The 21831-nt window shown below is 36.9% G+C and overlaps 1 long non-coding RNA gene across 1 annotated transcript; it reads left to right on the top strand.

Annotated features, from left to right (window-relative positions):
* Window positions 1-7771: 7771 nt before the first annotated feature.
* On the top strand, window positions 7772-8829 carry LOC122826928. Its single transcript, XR_006369893.1, has 2 exons — window positions 7772-7951; window positions 8432-8829. It is a non-coding gene; the product is annotated as an uncharacterized LOC122826928 (long non-coding RNA).
* Window positions 8830-21831: the final 13002 nt, after the last annotated feature.

Genomic DNA, 21831 nt, shown 5'->3' with positions numbered 1-21831 from the left:
TAATGGTGGCCAGCATCTACAACGTGTAAGCAAACAGACTAACATATTTGTTTAGAAGCTTCAAGAGCTTGTATGAAAGCAAACTGTCTGCTGACGTATTAATATATTCACCTCAGCATACACAGTAATAATGTTTAAGTCAAACTGATCCAGTGAATTAGAAAGTGGTAATTACTTATCCTTGAAAATTAACTTCAGCTTGTGAATGAGAATAACAAATTTCATTGTAAAGCATCTTTGAAACTAAGTAAAATTACTATATAAATCTATATCGTTATTTTATCACTTCAAACTAAAATCACTCGAGTAAAAGTACAAAGCAGTCACACAAAAAAATACTAAAGATTAAAACTATTTGTTGAAAAGGTTATCAATCATTGAAGTTTATTTGTAAAGCACATTCCAGTAATAAGGTTGTTTATTTATATACATGTATATATAAATAAAATTTCATTTGATGTTTCTCATGTCACTTTACAAAAGTTATTTAAATTCAATATTCCAATTGATTCCAGTTATTAAACATTGTATTAAATTAAATTTATTGTTAAAAATTTGTTTTCAATATTGGAAAGCCAACAGATTAAGTTTAACTCAATTTATTTGTATACTGCCAATTAACAAGTGTTGTCTCAAGGCACTTTACAAATAAAGAAATTTTTTTTGGCACAATTTATAAGCCCAACACTTAAAAGAATCAATTCAAAATTCAATTCAAATAAAAAAAATCTGATATTTGTTTAATTTCAGACAAACATTTCACCAAGGTTTCACATATGCAAGAATAAATTGCATATTTTGTAAGTGCATTACCTTTTTACCAAACTTACATACTCAAATATATTCAATACACCATCTGTTTGGTGACTATGAGTCTGCACAGGAGTATAAAGAAGGTTCAGGTAATAACTTAAATGTTTTTTGGTGTCTGGAAAATGAGCTGTCAAAAATTTCCAAAATGTCAACATCCATCCATCCATTCATCCACGATGGATGAATGGATGGATGGATGTTGACTCACAATCGACAGGAACTATGCAATTTCCTTAGCAACCTCAGCTAGAAAGTCTGGTCAGATTGTTTTACTCTTCTATTCGTTCTATTGCAATGGCTACTGGAAAGGACAAGTGTTTTGTTATTGAAACCACTTGCTGCAAATCTGTTGGTTGTACGGGAGGCCCCACTTCGGTTCTACAATTATGCATTCATTGGGCATGCTGTGGTGGCGTAGGGGATAGCGCAACCCACATTTGGAGGCCCTGAGTTCTCGACGCGGCCGTCGCGGGTTTGATTCCCGGACCCGACTGACATTTGCCGCATGTTTTCCCCCCTCTCCTTCCCCCTTTCCTGTCAGCCTACTGTCATATAAGGGACAGTAGAGTCCACAAAAGACCCCCTGGAGGGGAAAAAAAAGAATAAATTATGAATTTGTTTGCAGCCATTTTCACATGTGAGTGTAAACATTGGGGATGTGGCCAGCAGCTTATTTGAATATAAAGTAACAAGAGCCCCTAAAGCAGCTCATTCTGAAAGGAGCTCAAAATAGGCTGAAGTGACCAGACTAAAATATCACAATCTAAGAATGATTTTGTGTCAGAATGTAATGAATATATTTTGTGTAGCCAATAGTTCCATCCTAACCTGTAAGTTATGTATTTTTATGTAATTTATCTTAATGTTTGTTTTCTGCTGTAGGTGTAATAAGTTCTTGGTTGATATGTTGTAGGAACAAGTTATAAAATCATGTTTAGTCATCACATTTCTCAGTATTTCAGCTGTGTGATGAAAACCTGCTTAGTTTCAGCTGGCAGCTGAGAGAATTCAACATAGGACAAGCTTCTCTTAGAACGCATTACTGTCAAATAGGTGAAGCCAGAGAAATTGGATTCAGCACATTAGAATGGGGTGTTAGGGCTGATTTGATTACTAACCAGAAAAGGTTGGCTTATAGGTGTATCCTGTTGAGACGTTTACTCAAGACACACACAATACACACACACACACACACGCACGCACACGCACACGCGCACACGCACACACACACACACACACACACACACAAAGTACTGGCACAAGAGATTCTTCACAACAGCCTTTTGATTTGAATGGAAAGTTTTTGTAGAATGAAACTTAACTTTAATTAATGTAGAGCATTGGATGACCACTGGGAGGACCTTAAGTGATGTGACGCATCAGCAGACCAAGAGGCGTGTCTTAGATATAAAGAATGGATCGTCCGTTTTTGATCAGATGCTGTATAGATTTGGGTTTTACACCTCACATCCAGGTGTATCTCTAATACAGATAGATTACCAACTATTTTCTTTCAAAGGCAGATAGCTCTTGGATCCCTCAGATTTTATGGTTCTGATGAAAACATTAGATGCTTTTGTCTGATTGTGTCAGAAGAAATAATATAAAACAGTCATGAGCCAATGGTTCTTTGAATCATCCTTGTAAAAACACTATTAGCTTGCCTTTAGACACAAATTACAATACTGATAAGCAGAGCATTTTGTTGAATGGTCAATAAAATGTAAGATAACAATGAAAGACTGAATAATAGCCAAACTTGTTGAAGTTGTAGAATTAATAGGGGAATAATATTGTGTATGAATATGTATGAATGTACAGTGGTAAGAGGAAATACTTTAACACCTTGGTGTAAGTTCCCATCCAGGACATTACTGTCCTCGGGAAAAGATTCAAGTTAAAATGTTGATGCCACAATACATTAATGGTTGACGACTATAGTACTCTGTACGGCCTCAGCCAAGGTTAGAAGGGCTATCCTAGAGGTGACCTTCTCCTGATGCCTATGTGAAACTTCCTCCAGGTGTCACTGCATCCATGTAGGATCATTTCTCATCAATTTCAAGTTGTTGTTTTTTTCTGGTTTGGTGTTTATTCTCATCAGGTGAAGAACGCCTGAAGACTGTCACCTTTTTGAACGTTCAGGTGTCGGGGAGAGTGGGCTGCTCTTCTCAAAGTGGGGGGTGGTCTTCGGAGATCCTTCAAGCATCAATGGGCAATGTGTTGACTTTGAATAGAATGTCCCCACTAAGCTACCATGATTCCTCCCAAGTGACCCTACCAGACTCTATATTGCCACCTTTTGGTCAACATTGATTGTTTTTTTACCCATAAGTGGTGGTCGGGGGATGAAATAGCCTCTCCAACCGGCAAACCATTTTGGTTTTTCTCATTTCTGAAGTCCATCCCCGAGACATTCTAACCCTGACACCGTAGCTCTTAATGCCTAGCTTGTTCTAAGTAGCCCTATCAAGTTTCTGGGTAGCTGAGCTCTGGAGGATTTGTAGATAAATGTCACAGTCAAAGGTTATACAGACTTAACGAAGGGCTTGTTGATTGGCCCAATGTCATGATGGAAAGTGAAGACCATAAAAATAATAAAATACAGTTCACATAAATAGTATAAGAGAAGACTAAGCCTACAGTCCCACTCTTTCCTCTCTTGGGAAGGACACATTTACAAGACCTTTTAGTCTAATGAAAAATAAATTGATTTGTTTTCTGTCTATCAGTAATGATTTGAAAAATGGGTTTCAGTGAACAGTTGAAAAAGCAACATAATTTGGTCCAGTGAAGGTTATGACTCTACCTCTGGGCCAGTTTCAATTCTACATATCAGCTCTTAATGGTAAAACACACAGATGGTGATAAAGGTCCTTGGGAAGTCAGGCATAAAACAGCATCAGACGTTTGATTATTTGTGACATTTGGGGGCTATTATTTTCACAACTCATAAAGTGACTAAATCAATTTTCGACATTTCACACTTGTACCTGCAGTAAAAAACATAACCTTGCTGCACAGCTTTCTTTTTTATTTCAAGTAGTAGCCCAGAGGACTGCAGTGAGCACTGGAGTACATAAAAGACAGGCATTCAGTGAAAAATAAGGTCAAAACACTTCCACCCTGCTTTACTTAAATAACTGAGGATCAAGCAAAACTGATAATGTGTTCAGAGGTTTTCAGTGCTGCTGATTCAGAGGGCAGAGTTAATTTACAGTGTAAAGGAAAATTCTTCAAAGTGCAAAACAGAGAACAGCCTAAACAAAGAACAGGATGAACATTAAAACCTGATCAAGCTTTTCAATAAATAAATCAGAAATATTCATCTGCTCATCAGAAGAAGTTATAATGCAGATAAAGATGGCATGTCCAGACTTCAATGAATGTGATAATTATTGAATAGTATATAAAAGTGAGAAGGAAAATGTACAATTAATGTTTCTTTACATATTTTGTAGCTTCATTAGTGGATTTGCAGAAGGGATCCCCAGTCAGGGGGACAGTGCGACAAAATTATATAATTTTGTTATATAATTTATTAAAAAAAATGATCAAAACTGTCCTTGAGGATGTCCTTGAAGAAGCTGACTTTTGATCCCTCTTGGACAAACAAACCTCATTGTAACTGGATGAAACGCCTTCAGTATTTACTGCATCAATATTTTCTTAAGGTCCAAATACTTCACTTATGGGTGAAATATTCATGGACTGTGAGGGAATTGGTGCATTGTTTCATTTTTATGCTTATTCTCATTTGTGTATGTTACTGGCATGATAAGTGGCCTAGATGTGATGCTCATATTGTAATCAACAAGAGAGAAGACATGAGTTATTGTTATCCTTTAGAAGGTCACAGTGAGGGGGAGAGAAGACTCTGCTCATGCAGGAGCAGTGTGTTGGAATGCAGTCATAATTAACCAGAACTCATTAATGAAGCTCAGGCTTACCAATGTACTGGACAGCTGCCCTTTAAGGAACTTAAACTCTTTCTTTGAGCTGATAAAAACTCCACAGCTGTTTACTTTAACAACATTGTTAATATAACATCAAAACTTTACTTTGGTACATTTTTCTTTATCTTTAGTGCCTCTACCTGGATTTTCAAAGTCTGGCTGTCACAACCTTCTGTTATAGTTCAAGTATGACATTATGAAAATATGTTTTATGTACAAGTATACACACATTTTGTAGTGTTGTTTTATTTATTATTCTAATAAGTTGCACATTTATTTATATCTGAGTATGTTGCATTTTATAAGAGTGCAGTATTATTCATCTTATCTGCCTTCACTCTAAAGTCTTATTTCTATTTTTACACTTTGTTTTTTACCTCTGTGTGAATGTGCATGTCCCAACTGATCCTCGACTAGACTAGCTACTGTTACACCTGAATTTCATCCACTGTGGGATAATAATAATAATTTCATTCTATCATATTCTGTCCTATTTTGTTTTAAGATATTATTGAAAAGCTGATTTCTTGTAGAAACTTTATCTCTAAGTGAAACACATTATATAGATTAATTACACACAGAAGGATGAACGACAGGACTGAACATAATATACATTCTCATTTATTGTATGAGACTGAACATATGTATAACCTTGTGTGTGCGTCTGTGTGTGCGTGTGTGTGTATGTATATCACTTTTTATAAAGTTGTTGGATATTATGACTGCTGTTCTAGAAGGCAGCGCTGCAGGCAGAGCTTAGAGATTCTGAATTGCTTCTGGAGGAGAACACATGATGGAGAGGAATATATGAGAAGGCAGAAGCAAATTAGGATCAGGTTGGAAGAAAACTCTTTTAGAAGAGAAAGCTGGAGGCTCCAGCAGACCTTGATCTAATCTGGAGATTACTGAAAAAAACGAGTCAGACTGACCTTCAAGCGCAGCAAAGCTGTTGCTTCTGAGGTGTTTGTGTCAGACTGATGGTAAGAAGGGCTTGGAATCTGCAGCAGATCAAAAATTGAGCATCAGCTTCTTCGGAAATGTATTTCTCAAAGCATCTGTGGTAACCAAATCTCACAGCAGTAGAATATCATGATAGTTCAATATTTTTTTTGACATTCATTCCAGGAAGCAGAACTCATTCATTACACCTAAAGTGAACTATTTCAAGCCTTTATTTCTTGCAATTTTGATTATTATGAATTAATCATCAAAATTTAGTGGATCAGAAAATTTTAATACCAGATCCACAAAAAATATTTTAGACAGGAGGGTTAGGCTTCTGAGAAATAAGTTCACTTCTATTTATATGCACTTTGTTGGGAGTTTTTTTTTTTTTTTTTGCATGAATTATTGCATTAATGCAACATATCATTATGCATGACAGGCTGGAATCCCTGATTGCTTTGACAGCTGCTTCACTGTGGTGTCTCATCTTCTTAACAATACTTCATAGATCCTGTATATAACAAGATATTTTTCCATATTATAAATGAAATCATCTGACAGTGAAACTAGTACTTTTTAAAGATCAATATTAAAGTATTATTGACTTAAAACAAGCTCCTTATAACTTATAAGTTACTTGTAAGTTAGTTTTGTCTCATTTCGAGTTTATTATTCTGTACTTTGTTCTTGTTCAATTCATCAAAGCATAAGGTTGCATGATAATATATAATAATAAAGTTTAAAGTTCATGGGGATTGACAACTAGTTTTTGGTAAATTCAGGTTTTCAAAATCAGCTATAATGTCTTCTATTGCTTGTATTTTTATTTCTAATTACGTTCACCTCTTTTTGTAACCTTGACAAGCATGAAATATGTTTTGTGAGCCACATTTTACAAGGCTTAGAGGAGAAAAAAATTCTCTCTGTAAAATTTGATGACTGTAAGCATGAAGTCCAGGTTAGATGTTTTCCTGTCACATCCTGAGTGAAGGGAGACAAAGAGACAAGGACAGCAGCAGCAGCGCAATAAACGCCAGGCTGCGTGATTCAGTCCTGTAACGATGCCAAAAAGAGTTTGCCATCAGCACAATAATGTAATCAGCAAATGATAACAGCTGGTGAGGTGTTCCTGTCATGAATGCTGAAGCTCCTGCATCACCCAGATCCAGTTATTAAAGGAAACTCCCCAGCCCCAACAGTCATTATCATCTGCTTCACTTCTCTCAAATAAACAGGTCTTGTCCTTAGTGAGTGTTGACAGATAAAGGTGATGGTTCGTTTCCTGTTGTGGCATGAAAGCAAAATTTGACTTCATAAATAAGAGAAAGAAAAATATAGACCTGCTTTTTTCTGATATAAGCATACATGTCTTGTTAGATATGTTGTCAAGGTCATTTAAGGTCCCAAAAAAAAAAAAATATATATATATATATATATATATATATATATGTCTTATATATAAAATACCAAAATAATGAGAGAATTCCTTTAGGAATTTTAGAAGTTTACAAATATAAAGATTACTATGCGAAAACAAAGGAACGACATAATCCACAATAACAAATATGACAAGAGGCACATTTGTATTTTAAGGCAACACCTCAGAGACACTGCTTTCTGGTGACATATTGCTTACATTTAAAGATATTTTTCTAGATCCTTAAGGAGCCATGTTCATCTGTTCAAAAACATGCAAATATAAAGTATTTAAACCAAAAGGAGGTGAAAACTATAATTGTAGACAACGCACTAATGCATTTGTGGCTTTTTGGGGGATTTTAATCCTCATTTTCTGCTGCACTTACAAATTTCTAGTATTTTGTCAGCTGCTTTACCAGAACAACATTTTGGATTTATCTAATGAAAATGTCACAGTTGTGTCATGATGTTATGTTGTGACGGTGAACAAAAACCGCAAGGAGCCAGAGTCGAGCAAAAACAGGAATCCAGATTAAAACACCAGCAGGGTTGAAACAGGGAAACTGAGGATGAGATGTTTGTATAGAGGGGAGGTTAATTACTGAACAAGGACCAGGTGGCTGATTAGAAATGGGTTGCAGGTGTGAGAGGAGACAGAAAGTAACTATGAACAGTGTCATCGCCATGTTGAAATCCTTACTTCTCCAACTATCTGGAACAATGCCTTACAGGGTGAACAGGTTTTGAATCGTAGGCTGATTGCCCTGCTGTTTCACCAGCATCAGCAAAGAAGAAGTTATAAACATTGAGGCAAGGAGGTAAGGCAAAGCAGAGAGGTGGATTCTGGGTTCCTGCATATAAAGAAAAGACAATCAGTTGTTAGATTTTAGTTATAGTGTTTTTGTTTGTTCTTTTTCAATTTAAAACTTTAAATATGAACAACTTTAAGTTATTTATTGGAATGCATCAGTGACAAATCCCTGCACTCGACACCATGGACTCACGCTAACAAGGAAGCGTTTATTGTGGTGTCATGGAAACGTTTAGATCCACTACAGTCAGAGCTCAGCTCCCTCTCCAGGACTAATGACTGCAGCTTGTGAGCAGACAAACACAACCTGCCAAGAGAGCACCACACATCTCGCTACAGTGAAACAACATGGTGACGGCGTGACGGGCGGCTGGAGCTTTAGGCCGTTATAATGATGCAGGAAAACTGAATGAAAAATGAAAATAACCTTCCACCATCTTCTCTTGCATCAAGGCTGACATTGTTCCTATAATGAAATAATCTGCAGAAGCAGCTCGCCAGACAGCACTGCCACACGCTGAATAGGAGGTGGAACGTTTTCTCCTGATCAGACCGGTTTCCGTTTGACGTCTTGAAGAAGCATTCCCGTCGGAAATCCCCGTTATGAGACTAACAAACATCCTCCTCGCTATCCTCCAGTATTCACTCGAATTTGCATGCTTGTGTCTGATGCTGCCAAGACTCACTCTCTGTGCAATGCTAATCAATTCCTGCAGTGGCTGGATAAGACCACTGCACCCTCCCTTTGAGTGAGAGCCAACACTAATATGAATGACTCATTTGCAATGTAAAACATCATCAATTAGTAATCCAGCACAGAGGGTGCATGGAAACCTCCACTTCACCTAAAAAAACTAGCAATAAATAAAAACCTGTTTCACAAGATGGGGCCTGTTGTGTCATGTTATGTCTAACAGGATTACATTCTGCTGCTAAAGCTACAGTGGATTGTGACGCTGTAGGAAGTCTGATCCAGTTCAACACATTTCACAGAAAAATCTTTCACTGTCCTGTCACACTTTATTGAGGTCACTATAATTGTGCTCAATGCAGATTATTTTGAACATTATTTCACCTTCTTTTTCAGTCCAAATATGCCACAAAATGGCAGACAGTGCCTTGGATTCTGGATCCGTTCCAGTCTCCTGTTTTGTCTTTTCTGCTCTCTTCCAAGTGGAGCAATCAGGGGAGCTGGAGAAAAAGATTAGGAAGTAATTCAAAATACAGGGATTGCAGACCTCATTTGGGGGACACTGTATCTCTTATCCTCTGTTTGCAGATGAGAAAAGAGCTTTTTCGCTTTTTGACCCCTGCTGTGGCACTTAGCAAAGGAAAAACACAGCTTTTCTTCTTGAGAGTGTGCAAAGTTTAATTATTGTTTAGGACATGAAAAGAATGATGGTGTCTACAGATCAAAAGGAAAAAAAGATTCACATCTCTAAGCTCCAGGACTTCAGTGGGACTGCTTTTTATGGAAGAAGTGGCATCAGCCCTGATTTAATTCTTTGCAAATTTTGTGACTTTTTGTCACATTCCAGCTGCAGACTTCACTGTATTTTATTAGGATTTCATGAGATGAAAAAATGCAAAAATCTGTATAAATGTGAAGTACAATTAAAGCTGCAGAGCTTCTATAAAAAATGTTTCTTGTTAAAACTGTCACCATGTCATGACAGTATATGTGACCTCCAGCTCCTCACACCTGGATCCAATGATGGATCATTAGAGGCCTAAGAAGAACATTGACATGCTGGAAAGGTTATTACCAGTTATTAATAGCAGAAAGAGAGAACTAAAACGTGCAGGATGCCGGCCCTCCAGGACCCACTTTGGGCACCCCTGTATTATACTGTCATGAGATAATGAACGTTTTAACCAAACTTTGCACTCATTTTGTTTGGGTAAATTTAACAAATCCTTTTGAGCAAAGAGAATCTGATGTCAACAGTTCAGAAAACCCAAAAGAAACTAGAAACAATTTACATATCACTTTTGTAATTTTGTAATTATTTATAACATTTTCACACAATAAGAGATGAGACCAACATTTATTTAATTAACCACATGCTCTACAAATAAACAAAGGGTAAAAAATTATACATGCCCAATTTCAAGTAGCTTCAACTGAGAAACATTTCAGTTAGAAAAATGAAATTCATATATCTTGACAGGTATTTTCCCAGCAGGTCTGTACAATCTGTGGATATCAAATCAATATTATATTAATATAATAATATATTCTAAATATATAATATTATATATTTCCCCTTTTATCAGTAATTTAACACAATTATGATTATTTTTTAATTCCCATCTAAAGAATGTTTTGGCTTTTTGTTAACATGAATAAATGCAATGGAATTAAATCCTGGATTTTTATAAATATTTCAGTGTGATATTATGTTACACAGAAAAAAATAATTTGATTCAAGATTTCCAACACATCCCCTTCATGTGTGCCTTTATATGTGGCCAGCATATATTTTAGGTTATTAATCCTTGTGTTTTTCCCATTCAGCAGCTCCCACAACCTGAAACAGACATTAGCATGGTGTCTGCTAACAAGTGATCCTATTAAACGCCCTCACCCTGTTTGCAGAGATGATCCCTCTACTCTCAGCCATGGATGCTCCAAAACCTTCACAGAGGTGTTGAGGATGCTGACATGGTAAGATCTATGGCACACTGCCATACTGTTGCAGCACAATGATGTGGGGGTTTAAAAGCTTATTCAAATCAAGACAGCTGTACTTATCTCCTCCGATTAAAGTGCAGTTAAATGTGATTGGTGCCATTTAAGATATTTGCATTTTAAAAGCCAGAAAACTGGAGCAGGAAGAGTTGCACTTACTGGTTTGAATAAATGCAAACATGCTTCCAGTTTCTTTGGTCCATGAAAAACATGGCTGACCTACTGAAATTGAAAAGGAAGGAAATATTTTCATCTTGTTCCCCATTTATCTGCTAGTAATGAATTTGTCCTTGAGGTGTTTCTAACCATATCTACGTTTATTTATTGTGACTGAAATTATGTCTTGTAATTATCTGCAACATGTTCCAGTTTTTCTCCTACATGTTCCCATGAGATTAAAACAAACTTCTTAAGTTTGTTCATATAAGCCATTAAAAAACCTGCTGCACCACCATCCTACTGTCACTTCCTGTCGTCATCTTTGTCTTTTCTGCCAGTAGTAACATTCACTCGTTGATGACATGACTCATGATGGAAAAAAAGTGTTTCCATTGTAGTTTTGCAAAATACATTAACTTCAATACAGCCAAAAAACCTTCTCATCCTACAAACACTTATCAATTATTTTTTATTTGTTTGTTTCTGGTTTTCTAATTTATTTTTGTAATTCCAATTTTGCGCAATTTTAAGGTTAATGAAAATGCAGCTATTGACAATTTTGGTTTGCAAATTTGTATCTGAGCAAAATAAGCACAGTTAACTTCAAGTTCATAGTACCAAATAAACTCTTGACAGTATTCTGAAATAAGATGTCTGCTTATCATTCTTGCAGCAGATGTTTGGTATAAATGAGTTCAATCAAGTCATGAACCAATGCGGTATAAAGATAAATGGATCAAAAGTCTCTACAGTGTATAACCCACATAAAGCAAGGCCATCCTGATACATGTCCCTTGTGGGCTGAGCTTATGTTTTCACTCACAGTTAAACCATTTCTTACTGCACTTATCAACCTAACTGATTTTTGTTATTATTAAAATAAAATCATCTGTGGTCCCATTTGACAATACAGGTGTTTGTTCATATATAATCCTGACGAAGCAAGAGGGAAAGAATTAAAAGACTGGTGCAAAGGGACTCATCGCTGCAATCAGAACTAATGAGGCATGTCGAGGTGGAAAGCAGTAAAACATGCCACCTCACCATCAATGTGTTTGCTGACTCTTGCTATTAACACTAATTTGCACAAAGAAAAATGATACTTAGAAAATAATTTAGATCTTAGGTTTCAATTGTTTATTAAGGGTGATTCTTTTTTACTTAATCTGCTAACTTTACAAATCAGCCATTTTCTGCTTATTAAATTATTCCTGCTACATTCAATTTGCATTAATCATCTTGCTGCTGGATTTGACTGTAGCTGCATGTTTGGGTGAACTGCAAAGGAATAAGTTTATTTCAAAACAACAAACGTTTCATGAATTTGGGTCTGTGTCAGGAGTGAACTTTATCCAAATCAGGAAGCTTGCATCATGTCAGGACTCTTTGGGCCTCATTTAAACGTACTATTGCATATCACAGCTTATTACATGAGCTCTGCCGCCCTTCCTCAGCTCATCTAGATTTCACTGCATGTGCACTTCTTGACACATTGCAATTAATTAATCCTTTTATTCATTAAAGGCATGCCTTTCAGAAGGCCATCATGTTTTATTTTAGCTTTAATTACATTTTACTTTGGCAGGATTCTATTTCCAAGATGCATTGAAGGCAGAAGCAGCCTGATGTCCAATTAGAGGAAGCTCTCAGAGTTTATCCATCCTGCAGAGAAGAGTGGAGTGAAACATTTGGTCTGGCTTTCATAGTGTGTTAAAAATCTGACAGTACAAATCTAAGATCCATTTTACATGTCATGTAATGGGATTTGCATCCCTTTGTGCTGTTCTACTGGGTCAATTGATTTGTCAGTTTTACACCAACAATGATCTCATAATGCATGGGTCTTAAAGGATGTTTGATCTGTCTGCAGTCTGCCCTGCAGAGCGCTTACCCAGACACATTAGAGAAAAAGATAAAAACAGACATTATGTTCAATGTGATTGACTAAATAACTAATTCAATCCTCTGCATATATAGATTTACATGTGTTAATGAATTATTTCTTTGTAATCGCAGCCTGAATGATTAGCAAAGGCTAAATACAATCAAAAGGCCGTTGTTAGAAATGATTACTGTTGAATTTGGGATTTGATTCATATAAAAAGTGCAACATATGACATAAAAGCTGATAGCCTGTAACAGAGGCTACTTAGCAACAGGGATGAAGTGGTTAGCAGTGGTTACCATGGTGAGCCTAATGTTAAGTAGCATTACTGTTCTACAGTAAATTACCATTGATACCATATTTAGTGACAATTAGCTGTTAAAATGACGGTTTTATAGCAAAACATTTGCTTCACCACAGATGAAGGAGCATGAATGGAGCCTGAGCTGGGATATTTCAACCAGCAAACAAAAATCAACTAAAACCACATATTTACATACAATGCATTTAAAAGTCATGTTGTCTGACATTAAATCAGTCTCTTTCTTTGCAGGTCAGTAACAGTTATGGTAATCCTAAGTATTTAGTCGGTGTTGGTAGAATGTTCCAATACATGTTCACTTTTTCTATATACTTTTTATCCTCATAAACTGCCATCAAACATTGCAAAATCAGCAGGCCTCATTCCCAGGCTGTGATCATAAACAGGATATGATAATTTCCAATATAAACCCAAATTCAAAAATTCACATAAAATCCACAGTTTATGTTCAATTTTCTGTCTTTATGTGGGACACTGTGAACTTTAAACAGTATTTTGAGGTGGTGTGTGTTGTAGAGGAAGAGCAGGGACTCCATATGGAGGCAGTGGTTTCCAATCCCAACCCGGGAACCTTTGCTGCATGCCTCTAATCTACTATAACTGAAGACCACCAAAAACCCTTTGAAAAAGTAAGTCAACGTTTATTTACAGGGTTTCCCCCAGTACATTAAAAGCATGGCGGGCTGCCAGGCTTTACTGCTGTCCCACCAGGCTATGCGGGGGTTCTTTATTCATTTTAGGGTTTTTTATTCACCAGTAACAGTGATGGCAAAGACAGGTTTTAGAGTTGACACAATGAACTGGGCGTCACAACACCTGATTATTTCCCTTTTGTAACTCATTTTTGTGGGGCACTTTTCACTCAAAATGGTCGATTTGGAGGATTCTCTGACAGAGCAGGTTCACCTGTATCTGCATTTATAGAATCCCACTATGAAGGTAATATTTCCAATGAATATGGCACCATTCGTCGGAAGCTTGCTTGGCTTTGAAAGCGCGACTATAAAGGTCAAGATATAGTTACACTCTTAAGGTTTGCATTGGGCCAGTAGAAAGACTGATGTGAGCGCATGCACTGTATAAACAAAGAATAGTGTGTGACGTGCAATTAAATTTCACACACACTGAAAACGTCCCCTTGGCTCTGTCTGTGCTTATAACTTGATAGTCTGTATGCAAATGAACCACATCACAAGTCAGTCACAGACTGGTCTTTTTCGTTCACTGTTCCCGGCAAATACTTAAATTTCTTAAATAAATAACATCCAAGCACAACCAGAAAATCAAAGTACTGCTCCAAGCTGCAGATATTACTAAACTAAATAAACTTATTAGAGAAAATACTTGAATTTTGGACCTTCAGAATATTTTTCTAAGCACAAATACTTATTGTCCAAAGTAACATTTATTTTATTTTACTTTTAAATGTGACCAGGCCCTGCAACAGACTGGCAACCTGTCCAAGGTGACCCCGCCTCTCACCTGGAACATAGCTGGAGATAGACACCAGCAACCCTCCTGACCCCATTAGGGACAAGGGTGAACAGAAAATGAATGAATGAATGAATGAATGGATGGATGGATGGATAGATGATGGATGGATGGATGTAGCATGTAGCATGTAGCTGTATGCAGATTACAGACTTTGCAAAATCCAGAAGTGGGCTCCAAGTATATCCAAGAATAATTAATTAGTATTTGCAGAAATGTTAAACAATTTAGATTTTAATTCATCTATGCTGAAACAATCAAATTCAATTTAAAAGTATTATTCTCAATAAATAAATGTTAACGCTCCAGCTCCATGGTCTCTATTAAAATGTAAGTTCTTTTGTGAACAGCATTTCATAGCTTTCTTGTTTAAGTATTGTCAATCATGTCTTCCAAGAATATAAATTTACATAGTCATTTTCTAAGTTCCTGGTGGCAACCTTGCTTTATTTGCAGTGATAAGAAGCAGCAGAAAAGAAACACAGCCAGGAGGCTTTTTGAGTTTCAAGTCTGAGAACCTAAATCCATAAAAATGACCCCAGGTTTCCACCTCAAGTTGGTATCTAACTGAGTCGATACTTACCAGAACTGCCTTTCATTGCAGTTATGCCTGCAGGTCTCTACTAGGTTCATTCAGCCCATATATATTACTTAGAAGCTGTTATGTTGAGTGATTTTGAAAGGTTTTTAGTAGCGAGTATATGCATGTCAACATATATTTTATTATTATGAATGCAAAGTTTTTATCTTGGTATGTCATTATGTCTGTACGAGGGTTATGTGCTGATTATTTCTGTCTTAAATTTTTTACAGTTTAAGAGAACAGAGAACTGTAACTCATGAGTCCTGAACACGGCAAAGAAACACTCAGCCTTACAAGCAGCCAGCAGTTCAGATGTCTTCTACCATGCTTCTGTCATTTTAACATAAAAAATCTCCGTGTGCCATTTGTCGCTGTGTAATTTTATTCTCCCCTGGGGAGCATACAGCTCTGCTGCCACACTGCTTTATGCCCTCATTAACAGAACTCTGACTAGCTGCAAGCAATGAAACTGCTCAGGTGTTTCCATCAGCAGGAGGGTTCTTCACTTCACTGGGTAACTTTTAAATATTTGTGCAGTCATTAAGCGCTGATGAACTTTCAGAAAGATCTCAACTCAACATCTGTGGTTCTGCCACATGGAGACCCAGCAGCCAATTTTTTAGAAGTCCCAGTGCAGCTGAAGGAAGCAAGCAAAACTCTGCTGTAGCAACATTAAAATGTTTGTCTGAATCCACCCAAAACAGACATCGGAGCTGCATTGTCAGTGAGTGTCAAATTGGGCAAATTGGAATTACGACAATGAATTTGCTCAATAGAAACACAGCAAATTTTGGAAACTTCATATTTTTTGATAAAAAGGTATTGCACTCAGATGAGAAGATTGTTTTCCCCACATTACACAGATCATGTGATCAACAACTGGAGATTATTACTGGCAGAAAAGACCAAAGATGACAGGAAGTGGTAGAAGGACAACGGTTTTATAAAGACTCATCGCATGAACAAACTTAATAATGTGTGACTTTGGTTGTGTTTTTTTATTTAAGTTGTCTTTCTGTTGACATTAGTAATGTTGACAAAGTTTTGCACACATTGCAGATGCAAAGAAAAAAACTTGTCCTCAATCAAGTAGGAATTCTGACATACAGTGAAAGCTGAGCAACTCAGAAACACATTTAATTTAACACCTCTGTCTCTTTAAAACCTCCTGCTCCTTCTGAAACTCTGCCTACAGAAAGCAATTACAACACGGCTCCTCTCCTTTAACAAGGTTTGTACCAAAGTTTCACTGAACAGATTTTATATAACGAGCTCAGCAGATTTGCATTTTCACAGTTTGCTAATTGGGGCTGGCTAGTCTGAAGGAGCTGAGTAGGCCTGCTGGAGGGACGGGTGTTCTGTGAGGTGGAAGCTGAATGGTTGATTAAAGAATTTTCAAGATTAAAGAATTTCACAAATATGCATGAAAGAATTAAATAAACTCTTTAGGTAGGATTTTGATCAGAGAATAACATATACATAGAACTCACACATAAAACTTGTTTTATATATGTGTATATGTACAGTACTGAAGGGTTTTTGAAAGCTTTATTTTTTCTGTTTTGAAAGGAATGTCCCATAAACATGAAATCACATTCCATGAATACAAAAATAAAAATATTTTCTTTGGCAAACCTTCCAAGGCCAACAAGCATTTTGGATTAGCAAATGCGGTGCGACTGTCTGAGTATTTTCAGATTTTCATATCTACTTCAGGGGTAGACCTAGCAGGACTGAACCAGGTACGGCACCAAAACCATATTAACTACTCTTAATATAAAACTGAAAGAGGCGCAACACTCCTTTAATGTTGTGCCTCAGTACTCAGTTTCACATATGTCCTAAATATATGGCTTATCTGGTTTTTGCAACAAACCCATAAAGAAAAATTAAATCAAATAAAATAAAGAAACCAAAATAATGTCCTTTGAGTGAGAACTCTTTCAAAAAGTGTAAAAGACAAGTTCAAATGAGCTAGCTCCTCAGCAAGCTCACACACACGTAAAAGTCCACTAACATTAGCTCCAATTAGCATTCAGAACAAGTCCCGTTTTTGTACACAATAACAATCACAAAAAAAAAACTACGTCACTCATTAGTTGACATTCGATTTAAGAACCTTTTTGACTCTTCAAGAGATCTAATATATATGTATAAAAACATATTTCTATTGAGAAAGACGAGACACACGTTGAGCTTCCTTCACATTCAACTGGAAGATTTATTCTTCTTGTGTGCTCATTCTTCTCTATGCCACAACCTCTAACGCCCCTAGCGGTTGTGTGTGGAATTGCACGGACTAACTGAAAGAACACTAAAGAACTTATTACAATGAGAAATTAAAGATAGAAAATGAAAAATTATCTTGGGGTGCCTATTTTCTTACTTATTGTTTTTATTTACTAATAACTTGTTTTTCATCCCTCTACATGTTCTGAGACTTGGAAGTGTCTTACAGCTAACCCTCCAATCCAGAGTTACAAGGACTGCTGCATTAGGATGAATCCAGGGCAAATTGGATGTTTCAGATGAACAATGCTGTCGCAGCTCCTGTGACTTGCTTCTCAACTGTTTTTCTATTAAGTAACAATCAACGTGAGCTTCACTGGACAAGCAAGCTGTACGGTTGTATTAGTAATCGAACGCCGATGGAACTGAAACCAAAAGCAATTCCCCACCGACTGTCTAAAATCCCATTAGTTGCAGGCTGGGACAGCAAGTCAAGAGGAGCAGCTAAGCAGCTAAAGCAAACAGGACATTTAGAAGTGGAAGTGAAATTCAGTGTGAATTTCTTTGGAACTAAAGCAGAAATTGAAAGAAAATTGAACACAGTAGGTTAACAAACTTGCTTAAACATGGTTTGGTCAGTCTTTCATTAAGTAGCTGCTGTTTGGTAAATCGTCTGTGCATCTGGATCACCTTCTAAACAAAATGGGTCGTTTGGCTCTGTTTTTACCTTCCTTTAGATGTAAAAGTTTCAATTCATTTTGTGTTTTTGTCAGGAACATTTTGGGCTTTCTTCCAGAGGCTCCTCACAATGTTTTGCTGGAATTCTGCGTAATTCATACATGCCCTGTTGAGTACACTTTAATCAAACTCTGGTTCGTTTGCCTAGAAAGTCTGGTTCATTTGGTTCATTTCAGGATGTGTCCATGTGTGACTGACCTGTGATGTGGACCAACCACAGCTCTGCCTATAAACATAGATCTCAGTTTGGTTGAAGTGGGATTTGAATGCATGTGAACCCCAAGTGGACCAGAGACCACTTCAAAAGTACGAAGCAGACTACAGCACAGGGCATTTTGGGTAACTACAACCAGAAAAACACAACACAAGTCTAGCACTAGCAGAAGAAATTACTCTGGGTCTTTTGCTGAAATAAAATAAGAAATCCTACAATCACTAAAATCTGGCGCCACTCAGTTTTTGTTTGCATTTCTTAAAGAAGAAAGTTACATTTCCTTGAGTGGATCTTGGTGCAGCAAGATTTTTTAGGTAGACCTGTGAAGACACTGTTGCAATAATAAATGGAACTGAAGACAAACACATGTATGAGTTTCTCTTAATCTTGCTGGGATATTAGTCCTAATGCTAGAAATGTTCTTCAGGTAACAGAAGGTTGACTGTCATTGTCTTCTTGTGTTTTTGGAGGTTCTATCATTGCATCCAGATTTTAGGCTTGATCTTAAGTTGCTTGCTTTAATAAGTGAAGCTGTGTGTTGACTCCAGTTCATTTTTAGGTACAAAGTTTAAAAACTATTTTTCTTTTCACCTTGGGACAGTTATGGGATATTTACACATTGATTTTGAAAAAAGGTTGGAAATCTAATTATGCAGTAGTGATTTGTACAGATAGGTTTTCTTATTAAGCCTTGATAACTGTTGTTTTTAAAGCCCATGGGAAAAAACACCCAACAAGAGGGATGAGTTCACTACTTGAATCAGATCAGATGCAATGGCTGGCAGAAATATGAAAAAAATTATGGGTAGAATATCAAGTCAGCAGGAGGACTGGAATTAAGTTTTGTGAAATGAGTTGGTAAAATTTAGGTATTTTCTCTACTTTTGTTTTGTTTGGGCATATTATTGATTCTGGATTTGACATTGATGTGCAGATTTGAATTTGTATACCATTGTATGCTCTGGATTTTATTTTGTGTTTTTGTGGAAAAACCTCAGTTTGATCAAAAATAGGAAAGTTCTTTCCATTTTTTTTCTTTAATTTCAGGATTCTAATGTTTCTTACCAAATCAACTAATCTTTACTGAGAAGCATATCAAACTACTGTAGTTTGTCTTGAACAAACATGCAGCTATACATTGTAAGAGCTCTTCTGTTGGGTTTCCAGTCTTGCTCTCAGACAAGCAGTAAGAGAAATTCCTTTGAACACGATGCGATTTCACACAGCGCATTAGTGAAGTCTTAGAGTATAAGGCTATTTCAGTGTTGCACTCAGAGGACAGTGACATGAAAAATGAAGGAAGAATAAAATAGGATGACATCCATTAAAGATCATGAATCACACTCCAATCTCTAACAGGATTATATGGTGGGCACTTAGCTTTCATAAGCAGCCGAGCAGCAAACAAAATGCTCCAATAGCAGACGAGCTTACATAGGAGAGGTGCAACCAATCATAGTGATTACTTATTTTGACACCATTTTAGTGTTATTCTTCTTTAACTCAGTGAAGGAACCCTACATTTCAAAGGGGCTGACATGGAGGGCCTTTGAGAGCCAAACCACAGTGTGGCATTAATTTGATTTATTTTCTCAAAAAAGCAAAAAACCAAAATAGAAACTAGGAACTGAGAATACATAGAAATTTAAAAGGCTGGAGCAACAGGTGAGTGGAATAAATAAGTCTAGGAAATATAGGTGGGCACAATTGGCTTGATTACTGAATTGAGGACCTGGAACAATTGAATGAAATGTAGAAAGTACGTAATACTGTCTCTTTAAGACATGGGTAGATATTTGACCCAATATATGGCTCTTACTGATGCTGACTGATGTCCAGTAAGTATAAAATGTCATGTGAGAAAAATGTCCAAAACAAAAAATAGTATGCTTAAAGGCTGCATCTCTTCGTGTCCCACAATCTCACCCATTTGGACATAAAAATTCTGATAAAAATCTGTTTTCTTTTTCTTTTTACATGGTTTGCTGAAACTGTCATGTCACAATAAACCATCAGAATGATAATCTATGAAAAACTTCAGCTCCTTTGCCTTCTCTCTGTGGTCCTACTGCCATCTGCAGAAATACGGCATTCCTGGTCAGAAACAGACACTGAGGCAGGACACTGTCAATCATGCTCATGTATCATGATTGTTGGCTTGCTGCATCTGTGATGTTGGTAGAGAAACAATATATCATTACAGGAAAACTGTTTATTCATCATCATCAGTGACCGTGGTAACCAGCCTCAGCATTCCCACCAGGCTCCGCTCTGGGGAGGATCTGTTGCTTAGCAGAGAGCAAAGTGAAGGATGTGAGCAGTCTGGCTTTGATGTCACATGGAGGGTAACAGCAATAACTTCACATTGTTTGCAGTTCCTCTTACAAACATCATTTAAGCATTTTGTATTGCCTTGTTGCTGAAATTGTGCTATATAAATAAAATTACCTTATGTTTACTTAGCATAAGCAAACACTTATTAATTTGTTCAGATTGGACTCAAAGGCACTACATGTAGCATTTATTTTAGATGCACTCTTACACACAAGTCTTGTAAAGTAAACACATTTCCTCAACAGTTTACTGTTGCTAACGTGAGGACCAGTCATATGTGTTACAGATCTTTACTGGGGTTAGCTGGAGTCGCTCCCTGTTTCCCAGTGGGTAACCCTAACCCTAACCCCCATCTACTGAGCGTACAGTATTTTCTAGACTGTAGAGCACACCTCACTATAAGCTGCACCCACGAAGGTTTTTAAAAACAGCTGGAAAGGTACATATATAAGCTGCACCAGGCTATAAGCCGCTGGTATCTCTGCCACTCTCGATTTTTCACAAGGACGCGTCCTTAAATAAATCTGCTATTAAGGATGCAGCTCTGAACCATGGATTTGTTCACGTTGAATTCAGCTATTTAACTGTACTGCCAAATCGATAGCCTTCAATTTAAAAGCTGCATCATATGAACTTCTTGGTGTAGTTTCCATGATGAGGGGGTATGAGTTTGGAGAAATTTCTCTGTCGTGCCTGCTGCTAGTATGTGCTTGTTCTAAATAAAAATCAGCACTCTCTTCTTTGATTTCCAATTTTGACTTCCAATCATTAACAGGAAGTGAATTTCACTTCCTGCTAAAGAGTCCTGTGGCAGTTGAAGAAAAATCCACAGAAAAGCTGCACCAGGTTACAAGCCACATGGTTCAAAGCGTGGGAGAAAAGTATTGGCTTATAGTTCGAAAGACACAGTAGTTTGAAATAAATGTTAACAATACTCTAATTTACAACAGAGAGCGGATGTATGATCGGAAATTAAGGAAATAACAGAAATTTCTGTTTAAAACCAGAACATAATATTGAAAATAAAGAGCATAGTCTCAGTATGTTGATGGCTCTAAACATAATTTTATAAAACAGGAGCAGTACAAGAAAATGAATTGCTGTGTCAGTTGAGAAGATAAAGTAGCAGAGTGACAAAAACTGTGAAAACAGCCTTGGAATGACTAAGGAGATGTTTGGAGTAGAAAGCTGTTTGTGCACAGCCTTTCACCTCTCAACATCCAGCTTTATCTGATGCTCA

This window comes from Gambusia affinis, linkage group LG24, assembly GCF_019740435.1.
Source record: "Gambusia affinis linkage group LG24, SWU_Gaff_1.0, whole genome shotgun sequence".
NCBI lineage: Eukaryota > Metazoa > Chordata > Actinopteri > Cyprinodontiformes > Poeciliidae > Gambusia > Gambusia affinis.
This window is presented reverse-complemented; position numbering and strand designations above follow the sequence as displayed.